Source organism: Tachypleus tridentatus, chromosome 10 (genome assembly GCF_004210375.1).
Source record: "Tachypleus tridentatus isolate NWPU-2018 chromosome 10, ASM421037v1, whole genome shotgun sequence".
NCBI lineage: Eukaryota > Metazoa > Arthropoda > Merostomata > Xiphosura > Limulidae > Tachypleus > Tachypleus tridentatus.
Window position 1 is genome coordinate 169,164,100 of NC_134834.1, and position 20,991 is coordinate 169,185,090.

Sequence of the window (20,991 nt, forward strand, 5' to 3'; positions counted from 1 at the left end):
ATATAATTTATTTCCCTTTCGCAGCAGCCCTACCATATATCCGCTGTATTACAGGCACCACGTTTAGCCATCTGATTTAAACAGCAATGTAATATATTTAACTTATTGTAAAATACTCCTGTTCTATCTGAAACTTACTGTTGTAACATGTTAAAATGATTTATTAAACCGTTGTGAGCCCTTGGTCGTCATTAGCGTTTTTAGTTTACTCATTACATGGCGATGTGCAAGTAAAAAGTATTTGAAAATATGTTTTAAATGTTAAATTGTGTCTGTACAGCTATTGATCACATATAATTTAGATTTTCAAATGTGCTAAGCAAGTTTATAAGTAAGAATAAAACTTATTTGAAGAGAGTTTTAAAAAATTAAAACCTGTTTTTATGCGGGTTCAAAACTGGTCTTCAGTTCAATTATCAAGAATCCAAAAGCTCTTCTCATCATCCTTTCTAGTGATAATGTTAAAACTGTCAGATTTAACAGCAATGTTATAGTTTATTTGTGTATTTTTATTCAATTCTAGATGGGTTTTTTTTATTTGTCGGGTTTATTTATTCAAGTTGGCAATCACCTGTTGGTGGATCTAAATACTTATGGAATACTTGAACTTCTAAATAACAAGAAGTAATTTTTTGATGATTTTAAAATGAAATATATATATATATATCAACACCTATTTTAATGCACAATACCAGTTGTAACTATATATGTATACACACACATTTAACGTATGAACAAATCAAGTAAACGCTTCAAGACTTCCATAAAAATATTCTTTTTCAAGCAACAATGATTGCAAGAGTAGCTACTTTATTCAAGTTTTTATTAACGGTTATATTAATAAAAGTAGTTGGATAGTCTTAAGTCTACTTATATTAAAGGCATGAAAGTACAGTGACTACTCATAATCCTGTCAAAACGATTGACTAAAATTTTCAACTTTCAGTGAAGACGGTGTTTATATAGTCCAAACAATTTAAAACGGTGTTGAGGGATTACAGTTGTACAGTTGACTGATTCATTTAGAAGTGTAAATTACTCGTCACACTGTGCAGTTTATCACATTGCAGCAGTAACTGGAAAATGCATGGCTTAGTGTTAGGGCTGTTGTTGATACCCACATGTTTGTTTTCAATCTGTTATCTGGCTTCTGTGGGAACATAAGTTAGTGGGTGTCCCTTGCTTGCAGGTGGCTTGTTCTCTGCCCTTCAGGTCTGTTGCTTGTTGTTAACAGTATTATTGGAAAATAATCCATTTAAGTTGACGGTGTGGGAAGGAGATTACTTCCTGTTTAACCTCACGTACTTGCGTTTGAACTGTCAGCAGCATTCTAAATCACTTGATTTATTTAAATTTCAATTTAGAAAAAAATCATTGTTTTATTATTGCCACGAGGCTAAACACTGGTAAATATGAGTTATGTTTTTACGTAAAGCATAAGAGACTGGAAGATTTGTTTGTTTGTTTTTGAATTTAGCTTTGTGCTAGCACAGATAGCCGTCCCTAATTTAGCAGTGTAAGACTAAAGCGAAGGCAGCTAGTCATCACCACCCACCGCCAACTGTTGGGCTACTCTTTTAAAAACGAATAGTGGCATTGACCGTCACATTATAACACCCCCACAGCTGAAAGGGCGAGCATGTTTAGCGCGACGGTGACTGGAAGATGTACACATTAAAAGTTTTTCAAACTGTAAACCGAACTAACTATTCGAGTTTAAACTGTCTTGGAAATATGCTTCCTCGGGAATCCATTTTATGATCACCTAGAGTTAACTTTGATAAAGTTCCTTTTGATAGTTTTCGTATATAAATTTACTTTCATGTAATAATAATAATAACAATAATTGTTTTTCCTAGGTTATGTTATTTGTGAAGAACAAAGGATGTCTGAACATTTACGATTTTTTTTTCAATCCAAAATGAATAATAGCATATTATGCAGATTTTATAATAATAGTTTCATTTGTTGGAATAGCGCTTTGTGCGCCAATGTTCTTGGAAAATGACGACTCCCGTTTTCCACAGATATGAACCTATTTTCGAGTTAATAACAACATGCTTAAGAGGTTGACATTTTACTTCATATGCTTCGTAAGTACATGGGTACCATTTTTAGGATATTAACAATGAAAAACATAAATGTGACATTAGAAAAGTTATGAAAATGTTTGCATACTTAAATTAAAGCGTATTGTTATTTCTGTAGTGGAAGAAATATACTGCACCTTATAGAAATATACACCAAATGAAAAAATTTAAAGGAGACACTTGATAACACCCTTAAAAATTGCACCTAAATGCAGTTCCAAAATTTAGTATATTTATTAGTTACACGTTCGTTTTGTGAGAATACATAGTTATTTCGGCACATTTTGCATATAGTATTTGTGGAAAATACTGCCCTCCTTTCAGAGATTTCGGACGAAAGCACAAACTGTAATAGCTAAACAAACACAGAAACAAAGGACGGCTTTGACGTATCCAGGTTCGTCTAGTGGGTTTGGTTTGTTTTGAATTTCGCGCAAAATACTAAGACATTATACACTCTTCTTAATGAAAAATCACAGAGGACCAGTAAAGAAAAATGTTATTCAGATTGTTTATCTTCTTATTGTGAATCAATGTCACACAAATCGTCCATCGACAGATTATGGATCGAACGGATAAATACGTCTCAATTGTTTGTTTTGAATTTAGCGCAAAACTACACGAGAGTTATCTACGCTAGTTGTCCATAATTTAGCAGTGTAAGGCCAGAGGGAAGGAAGCTAGTCATCACCACCTACCACCATCTCTTTAGCTACTCTTTTACCAACGAATAGTGGGATTGACCGTCACAGTATAACGTCCCCACGGCTGAAAGGGCGAGCATGTTTGGTGTGACGGGGATTCGAACCCGCGATCCTCGATTACGAGTCGAGTGCTTTAACCATTTGACTATGCCATGGCCTCGTATTGTGGTAAGGCTGTGGACACGCGATAGTTCTGTGATCTAGATACTCTGGATAAGTTCGTGGAAGGTCGCCGGTCATACATGGACTGGTACCTTGTATATCACGTGTAATCAATCAATACTTAAACAGAACAGCATCTGGCATGATCAGTAACTGAACTAACAAACTTCACGAACCCGAATGAAGTTTGAGAAGATTTGCAGTTGATCCCACAAATTGTTTGTCCCAAATGGCCAGAAATGATAAAGGTATAAACAGTTATATAATTCACAGCTTTCATATATACTAAAGATCGGCCCTTTTCCTGTCTATAAACTGGAAAACGATATGCTCAAAGGAAATTCTGCAGATACAGCCCTTTGTTTGGCTCTTTAGTTATAGTGTGGAAGCCATCAGTATCAATGAATTTGCTAGCCCTGGTTTTAGGCAAAATGCCTTATCAGCAGTGAATATGGGAAATGTAGTGTGGTTCACTTATATTCCTCTTTGCTTTCACTCAGAGTTACAGAACTTACTGTATTTAGGGGAAGAGGGATTAATTTTACTGTTCTGTAACAAAATGACTAATCTGACTCATTTGTAATTGACACAATCTTACTGTATTTATGCAAGGTAATGTCCGGTTTGATACTGTTAGGTTTGTGATGGACTATCTTGATGGAAACACTTATAGCTCATTGCTTGATCAGTAAGATTATCGATCTAACTCCCATAGAAACGTATCCCAAAATTTGTCATCCATGCCCCTTTCAATAAATATGATATCTTCCGCACCAGTATTTTTAAATGAATGAAGAATTAAGTGATGAGGTATAGTACACCGATTCAGCATTAAAATACTATACGTATTGGAGCAATTGCTTTTTAAAACGCTTAATTTTGCGTTATTGCTTTAGTGACTGTACTCATGTGGCTTACCTCTCCCTTCTTTGAAAAACGTTGTGTTCAATCCATCATGCATAGACATCAGGGAGTGTAGTACTATATGGTCTGAAGAATTGTGCAGGAACTTCCAAAACGTCTTTCGCCAAATGAACTGAAAGAACACGCTCCACATATGCGGAAATTTAATTAATGTTCGGGGAGTCCAGACCCGCTACCGATTTAACTTCTTACCAGCTGTTACATTTTGAGACAGGATGGTTCCTTAGTTTTAACTAGTGCTATGGTATTAAGGAAACAGATTTATGAGCTATGATTAATTGTACTTTAAAAATATACTGTAATTTTAGCCGTGTTTTTTAATTTTTTGTCGAAGAACAACTTAAAAATGAATTCTTTCCCTTTTAATTGTTAAAGCAATATATTTGTAAGTAAGAAACTTAATGTGTATTGAATTAAACACGCGTAACCGTTGGGAGTGCCCCTCTTTTCTTCTTCTACTTATTAATGTTGTATGACGAAAAAGTTAACTGTGGGACCGGCATGGCCAGGTGGTTAAGGCTTTCGACTCGTAATCTGAGGGCCGCGGGTTGGAATCCCGGTCGTACCAAACATGCTTGCCAATTCAGCCTTGATGGTGTTATAAAGTTACAATCAATCCCACTATTCGTTGATAAAAGAGTAACCCAATAGTTGGCGGTGGGTGGTGATGACTAGCTGCCTTCCCTCTAGTCTTACACTGTTAAATTATGGACGGCTAGCGCAGATGGCCCTCGTGTGGCTTTGCGCAAAGTTGAAAAAACAAATAATCATAAATGTAGTGATTGTTTTGTAATTAAACACAAAGCTACACAATTGGCATCTAAACCCGGATTTTAGACTTAAGAGACCGCAGACATGCCGATGTGCCACTGGGGAGGACCATAAATGTAATGAATTAGCAGAAACGTATTTTTTAGCAAAGATTCTGTTGGATTCCCATGTTGCATGATATAATTTCAATGTGTCTTTCATCTCGCACTACAATTCGGTGATAACCGAAAATGCACACTCGGAATTTATCAGTGACAATGCTATATAAATTGCCCAACTCAGTACTCCGGTTTTGTTAAATACAGTGAATTCTAATTTGACAGGAACATTTTTGATGAGAATGTTAAAGTAACCGCATTCTTTAACTTCATTCTCAGACTAATTCTTGATCACATTCTGCAACAACATAGTTTCAACATTATATTGTGTATAATGAATAGAGGAAAAATCTGTAATATAAAATGATTGTTTACACGTTTTACTACACGAACACAAAATATAAAAGAAATAAAAAATCTGCCAAAGTTAAGTATGTTTGATGGATGGCAAAACCACAAAGTACAGAAAAAAATGTGAGATGATAATTCAAAACCACACAACAATCATAACGTGGTGAAACAAGGGATCTATTTGTCCACCCCGGCTACCCCATATTCTAAAATGAAGCTATTAAATAAGTAACTTTTCAATAAATCTTAAAGCCAGCTCTTATCATTCATACAGTTGTCAAGCTTCCTCTTAAACTCGTTTAAAATTACCGTTTCTACAATATCCAAGGGAATTCATTCCAAAGGCCGGCCACCCTGTTAGCAAAATAAAACTGTCTTAGCCAAAGGAGACTCTTTTCTTACTAAAAATTTATAGTTGTGTCCACAGTCATACTATTCACGGTATTAAGTATGAAAAAAGATTTATGCCTCAGTATTACCAATTCCTATTACAATCTTAAACACCTCAATCAGATCCTCTCTAACTTTTTTTTTCTCTCAAGAGAAAACAATTTCAGATATTTTAATCTCTCCTCGTATGACAATCCCTCCATCCAAGGCACCATTCTACCATTTCCAACAATTCAGTATTCTTCCTTAGGTAATGAGCTCAAGACTAAACACAATACTCCAAATGTGTCGTTACCAGTGACCAATACAATGAAATTATAACCTCTTTGGACTTTTATTCACCTTTGTGTAGGTACAACCTAAAATACCATTTGTTCTACTGCTAGCAACAGCACACTGCATCAATAGCTTTAGAGACTGATCAAGTATAACACCAAAATCTTTCCTTCTTAATGCTGTTCAGGTTATTTGCATCCAAATTATACTTATGATAACTCCTATACATTGTGTTGCATTTATTGTAATTAAATCCCATCTGCCATTTATTTTCACAACTCACTAAATGATCTAATTTATTCTGTAAATCAGCAGCATTGTCTTCACAGCTCTTTTAAGACCTAAATATCAGCAGATTTAAGTAATTTTTTTTACCATTCTTTGATCTTTCATTGATGTAAATTTTAAAGAGCAAATGTCCTAAGGCTTAGCCCTGAGGTATCCCTCTTCAGACATTAATCCAGTTTGACTGAACTTCAGTTACATAAGAACAATCTGCTTTCTACCATCAAGCCACTCTACCATCCAACTAGCGAACTTATCCCCCACACCTGTAAAAATAAATTTTTACAAATCTTTAATATGGCATCTTGTCAAAAGCTTTCTGAAAATCCAGATACGTCAAATCTATGATACAGTCTTATTCTCATCTACATGAGCAGTTATCTCTTCAAAAATAGTTTTGAAGGTAAGATTTTTCCCTTAGTGGAACGATATTGACTATCTAATAAAATTCTAAGCTTTGTAAAATGACTTTGAAAACCATCTTTTATCAGATTTTCCAAAATTTCCCCACAAATGATATAATATTAATAGGCCTATAATTACTAGTACAGTTTTTATTACCTCCCAGCTCTTTTCACATTGCAATTTCCACTGTAAGAGCTTTTATAAAATACATTGAGATCATTGTTGTCTCTCTCTTCTTTACATGCCTGTTTCAGCAACCCAAATCCACAAAAGACTGTAAGAGCCATTTGCGAGTCAATCTTCACGACTTTTGCTTCTGCTTGCAACTCGCAGGGGAAATGGCATGTTGACTCAGATGATTTGTCTCAGTGAAACTATACCTTATGTTCATTTCATGTTTATAAAGAGGATATTTTCATCGGAATACAATATCAGCACGTATCTGATAGTATGTGCAGAATTTACCAAGGTATTTTTCTTGATTATCCAAATGTTAAAGTTACAATTATAGCTGTAGCCTGCAAGTACCATAAAGTACTTGGAAAAAAAATATTCACATCATGCTCTGTACTACATTTGAAATGTTTTAACACTGACGGAACAGTGAAACACTCTCAGGACTTTTTGCAAAACTTAAGTAACTGTGTTTCGGCTTACAAAACGAAATTATTACATTTGTCAACTGTTAGATACCGATTGTGTTGTTTCTCAGAGTTGGCTTTTTGTTCAACTGTGCATCTGGGGAAAATATTTTGGATAGTACCTTTCTGTCACTTTTGTAAAGCTAAATAGATTGCACAGTGAATTATGTTTGGGTTCCAAGAAAGGTTTCTGCTTAAACTATACTAAACTATTGTTTCTTGAGATACTTCGGGTGACAAGCTTTTTAACTCTCTTCATTACCTCCGATGAGCAACTGGTGAAGTATTCTGTTGTTTTTTTCCCTTGCCACAATCCTATTTTCTCTTGCTCTACGAGTGAACTTCAATATAAAGGTATCATTATTTTTTAAACGCTAGGTTTTGGTGCCTTGAATGCTTTTATAAGCGCGAAATGGGAAAACTTCACGAAGTCATACTTTCAAAGTTTCTATTTATACATAATAACGTATACAATTTAGAAAGATTTCTAAAAGTTTAGTTGTACACTTGACATGCTTAGTTTCATCTCAGGCTATTGTAGTTGTTCTCGCGTTTCGTTTTATTAAAATATCTTAGATAATAACTGGTTTTTCATTTAAAAGTAAAACTTGTACATGAAATGGATTGACTGAATACGTAATTATACGGCACGCGTAAAGTTTCGGTTCTGACAATATATATATATAAAACACTTTAGAACTACTGTTTAAAAGTGACGAAGCTCGATCTAATAACTAGGTTAATAAAACATCTTTAAAGAGTTGGTTAATTATATTGAACAAGTCGTAAGTGAGAAAATCAGATGTGACAGTAAACGCATTCCCAGTAACATGTCGCTGTACAATCGTAAATTCACTAATCATCTACACCCTTGTACAAATTAATTGAAACAAGACAGAAAATTACGATGTTTTCAATTTTTTGTTTTATTTCTGAGAATTCAAAAATTACCTGCAAATTAATACATGATATGACTGCCTTTATTTTCCAGATGATCATTAATCCGCTTTGGCATCGAGTCCACGAGTTGACTGCAATCTTTACTAATTTTTGGATCGCGGTACTACACCTCAACTATGGCCTCAATGGTCATTTTACAATATTTTCAGCATAGCGGCCGGTGTAGGCTCGCTGGACCCGCTGATTTCCTTTAATAGTCATTTTTTCACACAGACGGCGTCATTAGCTGTGTTTTGCAGTACAGTCGATCTATTTTTGGGGTATATGACGACATTTTGAGGAATATTACGTCATTCGAAATAGCGTCAGAAGGGCAAGGAGACCAGTCAAAAAACAACTTTTTGCCAACTCAATGAAGAAAAAATGGTATCAATGAGGTCTGAAATACAAGAACTGGATGCAAGAACAATGGAGGAAGGTGTTATTCAGTGACGAGACTCATTTCTTCGTACAGAGTCATCAAAGAAGTCTGCATGTTCGAAGATCTCCAGGTGAGAAACTTCGAGAGTCTCGCATCAATCAGGTCGTAAAACATCCCTTGAAGAAGATGTTTTGGGGCTTTTTTAGCTGCTATGGTGTCGGAGGCTTACATATCGTAGAAGGTATGATGCGAGGACCACAGCACATCGAAGTTTTGCAGAGAAGAGTCGTTTTAGAATTGAAATAATGAATAATTTTATGACTACAACGCGAATAAAGGTGCTGGACTGGCCTGGAAACTCTCCGGACTTAAATCCTACTGAAAATCTTTGGGCTATTTGTAAAGAAAGACTTCTGGGAAAAGACTGTACTACGAAAGATAAACTAATTGAGGCCATAATTTGAGGTGTGGTACCGCGATCCAAAAATTGCAGTCAGCTCGTGAACTCGATGCCAAAGCGGATTAATGATCTTCTGAAAAATAAAGGCGGTCATATCATGTATTAATTTGTGAGTAATTTTTGGATTCTCAGAAATAAAACGCAAAAAGTTAAAAATCGTAATTTTCCGTCTTGTTTCAATTAATTTGCACAAGGGTGTATTTCTGATGTTTAAAAATTCCGTTTATTTGTAGGAACGAAGTTATCCATTGTTGTCCATCTGGTCAGTTCGTAGTCGCCCGGCATGGCCAAGCGTGTTAAGGCATGCGACTCGTAATCTGAGGGTCGCTGGTTCGCATCCCCGTCGCGCCAAACATGCTCGCCTCTTTCAGCCGTGGGGGCGTTATAATGTGACGGTTAATCCCACTATTCGTTGGTAAAAGAGTAGCCCAAGAGTTGGCGGTGGGTGGTGATGACTAGCTGCCTTCCCTCTAGTCTTACACTGCTAAATTAGGGACGGCTAGCACAGATAGCCCTCGAGTAGCTTTGTGCGAAATTCAAAACAAACAAACAAACAGTTCGTAGTCGTTTTTAGCGTACAGCTATTTGCGCCATATTCTAAGCGAGAAATCGAGCCCCGATATTAACGTTATAAATGAACACCCGCCGCAACCCACCGTGGACACCTTAAAGTTAGTTAGTTGTCCCACGTTCCCATCGCTGTTTCGCATGTGTAATTGGAGAGGAAATGGTAATAAACAAATCAGCTTGTTTATTGTGTAAAGTGGTATTGACGCTGAAGCACAGTTGTTAGAAAGCTCACTTTTCACTGAACTATCTTATGCACTGTAATCTGATTAGGACAGTCACTGGCGCCTTTACGACCAGGTTTATTGAAATACTTAGTTATCTTTTCTAATTTGTTTGTTTTAGTAACTTATATCATGATTTATAGAAGCTCTCTTCTTAACATGTATATAAATGCAAGTTCTGATTTTCCAAATGTTATAACCCCCATTGTTTCATTTTTATAAGGCCCGGCATGGCCAGTTGGGTTAAGGCGTTCGACTTGTAATCTGAGGGTCGCGTGTTCAAATCCCCGTCACACCAAACATGCTCGCCTTTCAGCCATGGGGGCGTTATACTGTGACGGTCAATCCTCCTATTTGTTGGGTAAAGTAGCCCAAGAGTTGGCGGTGGGTGGTGATGACTAACTGTCTTCCATCTAGGCTTACACTGCTAAATTAGGGACGGCTAGCGCAGATAGCCCTTGTGTAGCTTTGCGCGAAATTCAAAAGCAAACAAACATATCATTTTCACAAGTAATTGTTAGTATTTTGATATGAATAGTTTCATTAAATTTATTTTGACACGTTGTGTATCAGTGCCATTGTGCATCTAGTTTTATTTTTGTTCGTCATACACGTATCACAAAACTATTAGCTGAGAATGTTTGAATTATGTCTTATCGTGCCTTTGCTCTTACATATTCTATAGAAATAACTATTGTTAAAATTAATATTTCTAGCTATTGAACAAAAAATAAAACTAAATGTACAATGGCTCGAAATGTTAATTTTAACAATAGTTATTTCTATAGAATATGTAAGAGAAAAGGCACGATAGGACATAATTCAAACATTCTCAGCTAATAGTTTTGTGATTCTTGTATGACGAAGTTTCTTGTGGGGTTTTACACGTGTTCAGGCTGTTAATGTTAATGACTTATCCAGATTCTTATGAGCTCTTGTTATTATTAAAAAGAATTGTTGTAAAATATTAACATTTTGATAAAGAGAGAACCTGATCTGGTATCAACCTTCTTCCTTAAAAAGATATACGGGTTATATTTCACTCCAGATATTCTTTGTCCGCTCTTGTGCTAAAGTATGGTTAATGTTGTTTAAAAGTAAAAGTTTTATATTTTATAATACTCTATAAAATTACTCAATTTAAGTCACTCAGAGAAAACAAGACCATTACTTCCACGATACAATAAAAACAATTTAAAGTAACATTTCGTTATCCCACGTGCCAGCGGTAAGTGTGCGTGTGGACTTATTACAATTAATGTGTGAATTTATTATGGTTAACCATTTTATATTAGTTTCAGGTGATTTAATATATAGCGATCACTTTATTAAAATTTTGCTATACTTAACTACATGACATTTATATTTTTCAGCTATTAATGGAACTAGTGCCATTGTTTGGGTTGATGAAATATCCTTAGCCTACTTGGAACACACTGTAAAAGATGAAGGTTAGGGTGGTTAGGGCGCATTATAAAGTTACGATCAGTCCCACTATTCTTTGATAAAAGAGTTGGCGGTGGGTAGTGATGACTAGCTGCCTTCCCTCTAGTCATACACTGCTAAATTAGGAACGGCTAGCGCAGATAGCCCTCGTGTAGCTTTGCGTATAATTCAAAAACAAACAACGAAGTGTAGAACATTAGAATTCGGATTCTGCTCCATGCGGTTGACATAATGCAGAATGTCAGTTGGTGTGTGGGAACCTTGGGTAACAACTTGTCCCTTGCGTTACATTATCTGTTGCATAATAATTATATAAATATAAAACATTGTAAAATAAGAAGCCTTCCAATCAGAGTACTATGAACCTTTAGTCATTAAAAGTGAATTGTAGGGTTTACTTCTGATGATTTATTTTCTTTCTTCAGGCACGAGAATGAAGTTTAATTAATTAAGGAAAGTAGGTTGAAAGGATTATAATATATGTATGTGTGCGTTTCGTATACCCCAGGCTTTCTATCATTAAACTCTACAGCCTGTAAATGTTCATCCAGTTGGTAAACTGTACAATACGGGTTAAATTAACATAAGATTTTTATACAGTGAACTTTAGGTGTTACTTGTTTACTGAGTTTGAAGTTAAATATTTCAACTGGAAGTTTCGAAAGCTTTAGGAAAAATTCGTGTACAAACATTGTTTTTCTGGCCCCATTCACCGTCACCTTTAGATTATTAATCACCTTGAAAGAATGATTTATTTCAAAGCTGTTCTTACATTAAGATATCCAGGTTAATAGGACCTACTGTCGTAAATAGTGTAACTGTAAAAAAGTAAGTGTAGTTTGTCAGTTCTGCAATTATAGAGACCACATATGTAAAGATGGCCAAGATATTCAATAGGTATAATACAAGTATTCGCTCTAAAATATGGGGTTTCGTGGTCCATTACCACAAACAAACAAAAAATAATAAAATATTTCTTCGAAATTTAGATATGTGTGTGCATTATAAGAGTGAAGGTCAAAACCCATTATTTAATCCGTTAAAAGAAGTCTTTAGTTGGCGGTAGGTGGTGTTTACTGGACAATAACATCAAAATTAGTGACGGTTAATGCAGGTATCCCCTCAGTAGCTTTGGACGAAATTAAACTACAACAAAATTTAAAGGTGACAAAATTCGGAGATATTCTGCTGAGACAAGCTAAATTACATTATGGAAACACTACTTTCGTTGATTTGATTTGTGGAAGATAAACTGTAATACCTTTTTCCTTCAAAATATGCAGGACAAGTGGACAGAATAGTTTAGTTTAATGATACTTGTATTACAAAGTTTCTTGTGGGGTTTTACAAGTGATCAGGCTGTTAATGTTAATGACTTATCCAGTTTCTTATGAGCTCTTATTGTTATTATTAAAATTAATTGTAAAATATTAACATTTTGATAGAGTGAGAACCTGATCTAATATCAACCTTCTTCCTTAAAAAGATATAAGAGTTATATTTTGCTCTAGATAAATTTTGTCCCATCTTGTGCTAAAGTATGGTTAATGTTGTTTCAAAGTGTTTTTTTATATATTTTGTAATACTCAAGTATGTTACTCATTTTAATATAGATTATGGTAAGTACTCGGACAAAATGCAAGGATACTTAATGGGACAAGTTAAATTACATCATGGAAGAACGATTCGTTTTCATGATTTGTGAAAGATAAATTGATTTGTTTCTTTATAATTAAACACAAAGCTGCACAATGGACTATCTGTGCTCTGCCCACCACAGTAAACAAAAATCGGTTTTTAGCGTTTAAATCCGAAGACATGCCGCTGTGCCTCTGGTGGGCGAGTGTGTTATATTATAACTTTTCCATTGGGTCACCAGGCCCGGAATGGCCGGGTGGTTAAGACGATCGACTACTAATCTGAAGGTCGCGGGTTCGAATCCCTGTTGCACCAAACATAATCACTCTTTCATCCGTGGAGGCGTTAGAATGTTTCCGTTAATCCCACTATTTGTTGATAAAAGAGTAGCTCAAGAGTTGACGGTAGGTGGTGATAACTTGCGTTCCCTCTAGTCTTACACTGCTAAATCAGGGACGGCTAGCGCAGATCGCCCTCGTGTAGCTTCGCGCGAAATTCAGAAAGAAAAAAACCATTGGGATCCCAATCTGTTGATTTCACTCTTTGATAGTGAAACTGGTGTAATTTGTATACACATAAACGCTGTGTGTTGTAATTAACACCACCGGCACTTTTTACGCACTTCAATGTAACCTTTATTTAAACATCTCTATCTTTAGATACGAATTATCACAAACAGTTTTTACCATTCTTCATTTCTGGGTTAAAAATGTTTCTAAATGAGATTGAGAATAAGCAAGTTAAGTTTACTTTTTATAAAATTATTTAAGCGCCCGACTAAAAAAAATACTATGAAGTTGCGGTTAATTTTACTAATTATAGCTGGGTTTTCTGCGTATTTCATCACATATTTTTGTAAAAACGGCTGGTGTGGGCAGAGAAGACTCTACCCATACCAGCCGTTTTTACATATATATTTTTCTGTACAAGTGGGTTTTTTCGTTTTCACGGATCATCACACATTTTGTTCAGTTCTTTACAGCGAGTGTAGTAAGAGTAAACAATTATTTAGCGTGGTTCAATGTATGAGCCCCATCGGTGGTGACTTTACGGTATAAAAATGTGTCGTGGATTGTAGGGTTAGATATTTAGCATAACATGTGACTTTCTCAAACTTAAACGACATTTTAAAGCTCTTTCCTGATGTATAATCCATATGTGTGTGTAAAATAAGTAATAGGCTATCTGCACTGTGCTCACCGCGCGTATTGAACCCTGAATTTTTATCGTTATGTTGGCCTCAAGGTTACCGCTGAGCCACCAGGAGGCACATATGTACTAACATATTTAATCTCATTGAGCCATTATAAATTATCGTATGGTTAACAATATATAAAGTAATTTATATATTGTCTTGTAGCTTGAAATATCCTAATATTTCTTTTGCATAAAATAGCATACGAAAATGTATTTTTTCATAGATGGCGTGGCCTTTATGTCTTATCACATTTTCAGATGTCGTGATTCCAGGTAGCGCCAAACCGCTGCCGGAGGTAATTTCTTTGGCTGGTATTTTCTGGACCTCCATAAACATCTTCATAACGTTCTAGTGCATGCTGAGTTCTCGGCTTTCCTTTTGCATAATGCATATTTTTCTTCGCGAAACTGTTTTCATACTACATTTACTAACAAGACAAGGGGTAAGATGCTTGTTCCTAGTTTTCTTTAAAATCGATGTTACAGGAATAAAAAATTAAAAAGGGGCTAATGTGTTAGTGCTATAAATGCATACATACAGTAGAATGTACTGTTGAAAATAAAAATTAACACATGAGATTTTGTACTTTCTTGTAGATAATTAGATCGGTAATAATAATATAAAAAAGTTAAATTAAATGTGGCCAAAGAAATCTGTAGAAAATGAACGCGATAACTTTTATATGATAAATTGAAAGTAAGAGTAGAATAGGCGCGCTCTAGGTGGTTTTTCTTAGTACGCAATCTAAAAACATTTTTCTTGGGTTAAAAGCCTCGTTTATATTCACTGGAATTTAAAAAAAATCGTAATTTGAAACAGTCACATCGCCTTTTATTTGGGCTTTCAAGTTTTGTATTTGTTAATGTTCAACGAACATACGTTTCAGCTTATATTTTTAGAAATCACTAATTGATTCATTTTATTTACATAGAGAAGCCGAGTTATTTGTAAAGTATGATAACAGGTTGCTATAGCAACCTTTCAGCGTCGCCTTGCTGCGTCAGACTGTTGCCTGTGAGTCAGTGAGCGACCATGTGTGGCGTCGGAGTTTTCTTTGTTTTACTTGATCTGGCGCGGAAAGCCCAGCCATTTCGGCTCCAGTTTGTTTTTTTTTTTTCCCCTTTCAGATGAACTAAGCAGTTATGTCTAACATTGAGGGTTGTATTATAGTGTGTCATGTGCATACATACTATACATTTGTCGTTATACATTTGACAACAGTTACAGAATTAACGTTGTGTTCCTGAAAGGACTGCATTTTAACTTATCTGGTAACATGTCAATAGCCGACACTTATCAGCTAATATTATAAATAAGTAACGTTGTTGAGCTATTAATAATTTTTTGCCAATACGAAGTTGCCAGCATTGTTGGTTGTTTCATCACCCACCCACCCCGTTTCCTGTGAGCATATATTACAGATAGCCTGTTATGTAGCTTTTTAACATTAAACTGTTTAATCTTTACTGAATTACCGGAATCTTAATGTACATGTACATACACGAAGCACATTAGCTATAATGGAAGTATATGGAGGCATACTAATGCATGATATCAAACTAGAGATTTGAAAGAAGACTACCGAAATTGTCATTACAATATCTTCCTTTATCTAGATACACGGCGAAGATTACTTACGTAATTATAAAGGGTATGCAAGTGTCACTAATGCAAATAATGCAGGAAATAAAAATTTTATAAACTCCTGTAGTGCATTATAAATGGATAGACAGATGTGCGTGTGTTTTTAGTTGGTTCTTGAGCAGAGCAAGTAATTATTCATAGAGAGGAAAAGCGTACATTGAACATTTGGTTTTTTACAAGCGTTTCCTCCTGTGGTTGAACGTTAGAAGCTGGGTTTCGTTACCCGTGGTGGGCAGAGCGCAGATAGCTCATTGTGTAGCTTTATTCTTAATTTTGAACAATCAACCAAGCTTCTCTTGGTAACTAAAGGTGGCCTCTTCTCCGAAATAATAAGTTAACTCTTAACATCTTTTCCCCACGATTCTTCTTCACTAGGCCCTACATGGCCAGGTTGGTTAAGGCACTCGACTCGTAATTCGAGGGTCGCGGGTATGAATCCCCATCACACCAAACATGCTCGTCCATTCAGCCGTGGGGGCGTTATAATGTGACGGTCAATCCCACTATTCTTTGGTAAAAGAGTAGCCCAAGAGTTGCAAATGGGTGGTGATGACTAGCTGCCCTGCCTCTAGTCTTACACTGATAAATTAAGGACGGTTAGCTCAGATAGCCCTCATATAGCTTTGCGCGAAATTCAATAAACCAAACCAGTCTTCTCTGTGAATGAATTCAATTTTTATCTTCCTTTCAACACATTTTATTCATTATTTTAGAGGAAACAATTATTTGGCAAGACAAGTTGTTGCTGAATTCAGCATAGCTATTTTTATGAGTCTTAAAGTTTTCACAAAATACAAACATTAAAGATTAAAAACGCCGAAATAGTCAATAAAGGTATATTAGAGGTAAAAAATTGAATAAAACAGACAATTATACCGATTGTATATTGAGTTCAGTTTCTCGTAAACAAGCGATTATATCACTCAGATATTGAATCCAATCGCTTCTGATGTCTCAAAGATCACAACGTAATCAGCAGTTCTTTTTGTTGTTTTATTCAGTGTTGTAAAGTGTAGTATATTTGACTGTTCTAGTAATATTGTCCCCACCCTCTGGTAAATCGGCGATAAGTTTTAGGGCTTGTAACGCTGAGAATGGGGTTTCGACAATTACAATGGACACAGCACGTGTAACCGTTGTGTAGCTTTGTGCTTAAAACCAAACAAACTAATGTAAATTTATTTCTTTAAAGTACACGTCCACTCATTGAAACATCTTGTTAACAACAAATTTGAAAATTATAAGAGGAAAAATACACTTTTCCTGTTTAATTAGATCACCTACTTGCTTCTTGCCATATTGTATTAACAATGTCTTATATAGTATTTTAACTTTCTCAGAAATAATCGTCTAATGAACATCTGTAAATTCTAATTCTATGTGGCAGTATGGTTTGATTTTTTTAATATAATTTATTTACCATTATATTTTAATTTGATGATATAAGAAATTTTACTTTCAGCATTTTATTTTTCACTTGCGACTTTCGCTCGGTCTTCTTACGAATCATGTTCCTTCAAGCATTACTCGGATACGTTCTTCGCAGTGTTTTCCTTATGCTGACGTGCTTGGTGCTGTTTCTAACCTAACCACCGTTTCCATAGGAACGTCGAATGCTTCTCGCAGTGTGGTTTGCCGTGATGTAGCTTGGCAGACATTGCTCTCTGTTCCCTTTACGCAGTTTCCAGGGCAGAAGTAGAAATTACTGTTTACCTGTGACGCAGGATTGTTATAAAAATATCTCGGAACAAACATAAGGAATTTGATAAATAACTGACAAGATAGTGTCACAGAAAGGGTAGCTTTTGTGTACTTTTTAATGTATTTCAGAGATAAACTTATATTTTGTGTGTGTCATGATATTCGATGGGTGTAGTAAAATACAGTATTTCATCTAGAGCACTTATTAAACATATACCAAATTATTCTTTAGACACTATTTTTGACCATAAAGATGACAAAAATACAGATAATGTATAAATAATTATATTTCTTGGTTGTTCCTGAAGTAACTATTTGAAAAGGTAATATTTTAGTTTAATTGAGGCCCATATTGAATGTTGATGCATGTAAACGTGTAAATTATAGAAATTGAAAAATTGTGTGAATGAACAAACTCCAGACTACAAGCGATACCTCAATATCCAGAAGAGACGGGAAAGGGTTTCCCATGATGTCCTCGCAGTGATTAAAAGTGTTATTTTCAAACATGTTAGTCATTTTACCGAAGAGAATCCATATAAACACACACACACACACACAGACACGCGCAAGTGAAATTTGGTCAAAAACAAGGTTCACGTATGACAGATTATTGGAAATTTGATATGTTGAAGCAACGCTTTTGAAAAGTAGAGAAACTGTAAGCAGTGCTGTGACAAGATCATGGAAAATCCGCGTTGTATTTAAGTGCAACCTTGAAATTACATTCATTCTGTGGCTTGCGTTTTACAGACAAAAAAAGTTTCTAACACGTATGCTGTAAGTAATAAACGTGAATAGATTCATCTGACTAACCATAAAACCAATGGCATAGGACTGTATTATATACCAAACGAGTCACAACACACTATGCATCGGCAAGCTTCCATGACAACCAACAATGGCGTTAGCTACAGTGATCGTTGCCAGGTGCATGCTTAGTTTTAGATTTCTTTTTGTTGTTTATGGGTCATTACTGTAGGTCTAGCTACAAAAGAAAATATATACAGGATAAGCGCATTTGTAATGTTATTTACATTACTGCTGTGTAATAAAATACACACACAATTTTCGTCCTAATATAACCCAAGAGAATCTCCAAAGTACTTCGTGTGATGTTAATATCAATGTATGAGTGAGGTTCCCCACTCGTGACGTTCCAGTTTGAGCATAGCTATTTTACATATGTCTTATGTATAACATCCACGCACATCCAAAGATTTATTTTTAGAAACTCAAGAAATGTTGTAGATTTGTGACACTAACACATTTAATATGGAAGTAATTAATACAGTGCTAATACAATCCTATTCCATGAATTGAATATAACTTTTCATCATAGTAGTACTTTTCAACACCGTGTACAGTTTAAAGTGTGTTTTGCATGATTTCTTCAGAAGTTTAAGCTGACCACTTACACGTCCATTTATGAAATATTTATACACTCGTATGCGTTTTATAATAATATTTAAAATAATGGTTAGAGAGGCAGTAATACCACTGAAAGATAAAAATAAACCTTGACACTGCTTTACTGCACTCGCATATTGAATACTTTTCCTACATATTTAAATCATTTCAGTGTAAATTTCTATTACAGAAAATACAAATACTATTCCTTGATTAAACTCAACTTTACCTGTTCAGCTTAGGACTTTCGATCATTCTATTTGAATTTTACGAGTTGTATTTTTGATCTTGCATTGCAGACCTTCATTTTGGGTCTAAGTTAGCAAACTAAACGTTTTTTCAAACAAACACAACTGAATGAATCATGGCCAGATTTAAGGGCCTTAGGCTATTGAAGGGAAACAAAACTCTGGTTAAAATACATAAATACGCTTTAAAATAGCTTTTTCAGAATTTGAAACCCAATTTAATTGTCTTGTGATTGCACTAGCTAAAGCTGGAATGTTTTCTAATTAAATATCTTGTGCTGTGATACAAAAGGACATTCAGGAGTTATATAATGAGGAGTAACCCCAGTATGTTGTTTATAATCCTGGGGTTTATGACACCTAAATTCGGACCTTGTCCAAGAGGAGGTGCAATGTACAGTAGAATATATGGGCTGTGTGTATTAATACATATGTTTGGTGTTTCCTGGTGAACTGATTTCCCAAAAGATAAAATTAGGTAGGATATGCTATATAATAGAAGGTTTGGGAGGATACACTGCAAAGTATTGCAATACTGAGTCCAACAAAAATGAACCGAGTCTGTTTTATGAAATAAATAGTTTGCACAGAATATGTGATGCACAATGAAAACAATTTCTTTTCAAACACAAACACAGTAACTGATCAAGCTGGCTCTATTCTATTGAGACTTACCTCCAAAATGACTCAGTCAAAAGAATGTTTCAGATTGTATCAGTTGAGGCATTTCACTTCTAAATCTCATGTTACTTAGTTAAATAAGTAATTTAATGCATAGTCAGAGCATCTTGTACAACCCACGATTGGCCTTTCCTGTTCAAGCATTAGGAAGTTGTAACCTCAAAATATTATCTGACCTATCATTGGAGGGCATTGCTGTTGAGCTTCATTCAGTAGGTGTAGTTTTATGGCTATACTCCTGTGAGTACATCTGGCATTATCTCCAAAGGAAATACAAAGAACAAAATCACCTTACAGAGTTTCTTAACTTCCTGTTTTGCAAACTTTGCACATATTAAGGATAAACAAAACATTCCTTCATTAAAATAAAAAGATAGAAAATGCATATCCCTGCATACCACATCTTTCATTTCTCTCTGTTTCCAGCTTTTCTTCAATGTTAATCTTTAATTTTAAAATCAACTGAATTTACAAATGCACTTTAGTCATGGTGTATTGTAATTATCCATCATTCATTTAAGCACTAACTTGTAACACAGATAACACAACCCTTTAACAATGATATAATTCAGTAATCAAAAACTCTAACATAGGTGCAAGTATACACTGGAAAATCCTTTAACATTGATAAGTGCTAAATGGAAACTAATTAAAAAATATAATACATGATACCAATCAATCCAGATTCTTGGATGTTAATTATATACATGAAAATCAGTTATTAAGCAAATACACTTAATTGTATCAACTCAAAGTAATCCATCTTTTATCATAATAAACTGAAATATACAAAACAGTATTGCTAAACACACCAAAATTTGATGATAAACCCTCACAACATGAAAAGATTTATATGTTAATACAAGCTGTTAAAAATAAAGTTATAGTGAAACAACCCAGTATATAAAATAGAAATAAAATAATATTTGTGTGTAAAAATACAATAATGACCTGCAAAAACTGCAAGACAACTTTTCAAACTTAAAATGGAAAAGAAGATAAATCATTGTAAAACATGTACTCATTAGCTAGATTGTAGGAATAGATATTAATCATAATGAAAATAATTAAAATAACTGGAATGCAAACAGATATAAATTTATCAAATGTTCATTTAAATAAAGAATGTACAAAATATATACACTAAGAAAGATAAAAAAAGTCTTATTCTTATTCTAACCTTAACTCCACTAACAGATCCTAAAGGTATTATGGTCTTCCAGTTGGCTCATGTGCTGATCTTTAATATGCCCTGGATTTTGTGGACCCTCTAGGTGTTAGCTCATGTATAATGTACTTTCTTAAGCTGCATCATCCATTCAGTGGCCATATTTTGACCATGTAGGTTATACACTA

At 34.8% G+C, this 20,991-nt stretch overlaps 1 protein-coding gene and 1 long non-coding RNA gene across 2 annotated transcripts in view; both read left to right on the forward strand.

Moving 5' to 3' along the window:
- The window catches only part of LOC143230885 (fasciclin-2-like), a 151,690-nt gene that overhangs the window by 57,776 nt on the left and 72,923 nt on the right, over positions 1-20,991 (forward strand). The gene's annotated exons all lie outside the window — the stretch shown is intronic.
- Positions 14,253-17,452, forward strand: LOC143230887 (uncharacterized). The gene is made up of 2 exons (XR_013016661.1): positions 14,253-14,393; positions 17,058-17,452. It is a non-coding gene; the product is annotated as an uncharacterized LOC143230887 (long non-coding RNA).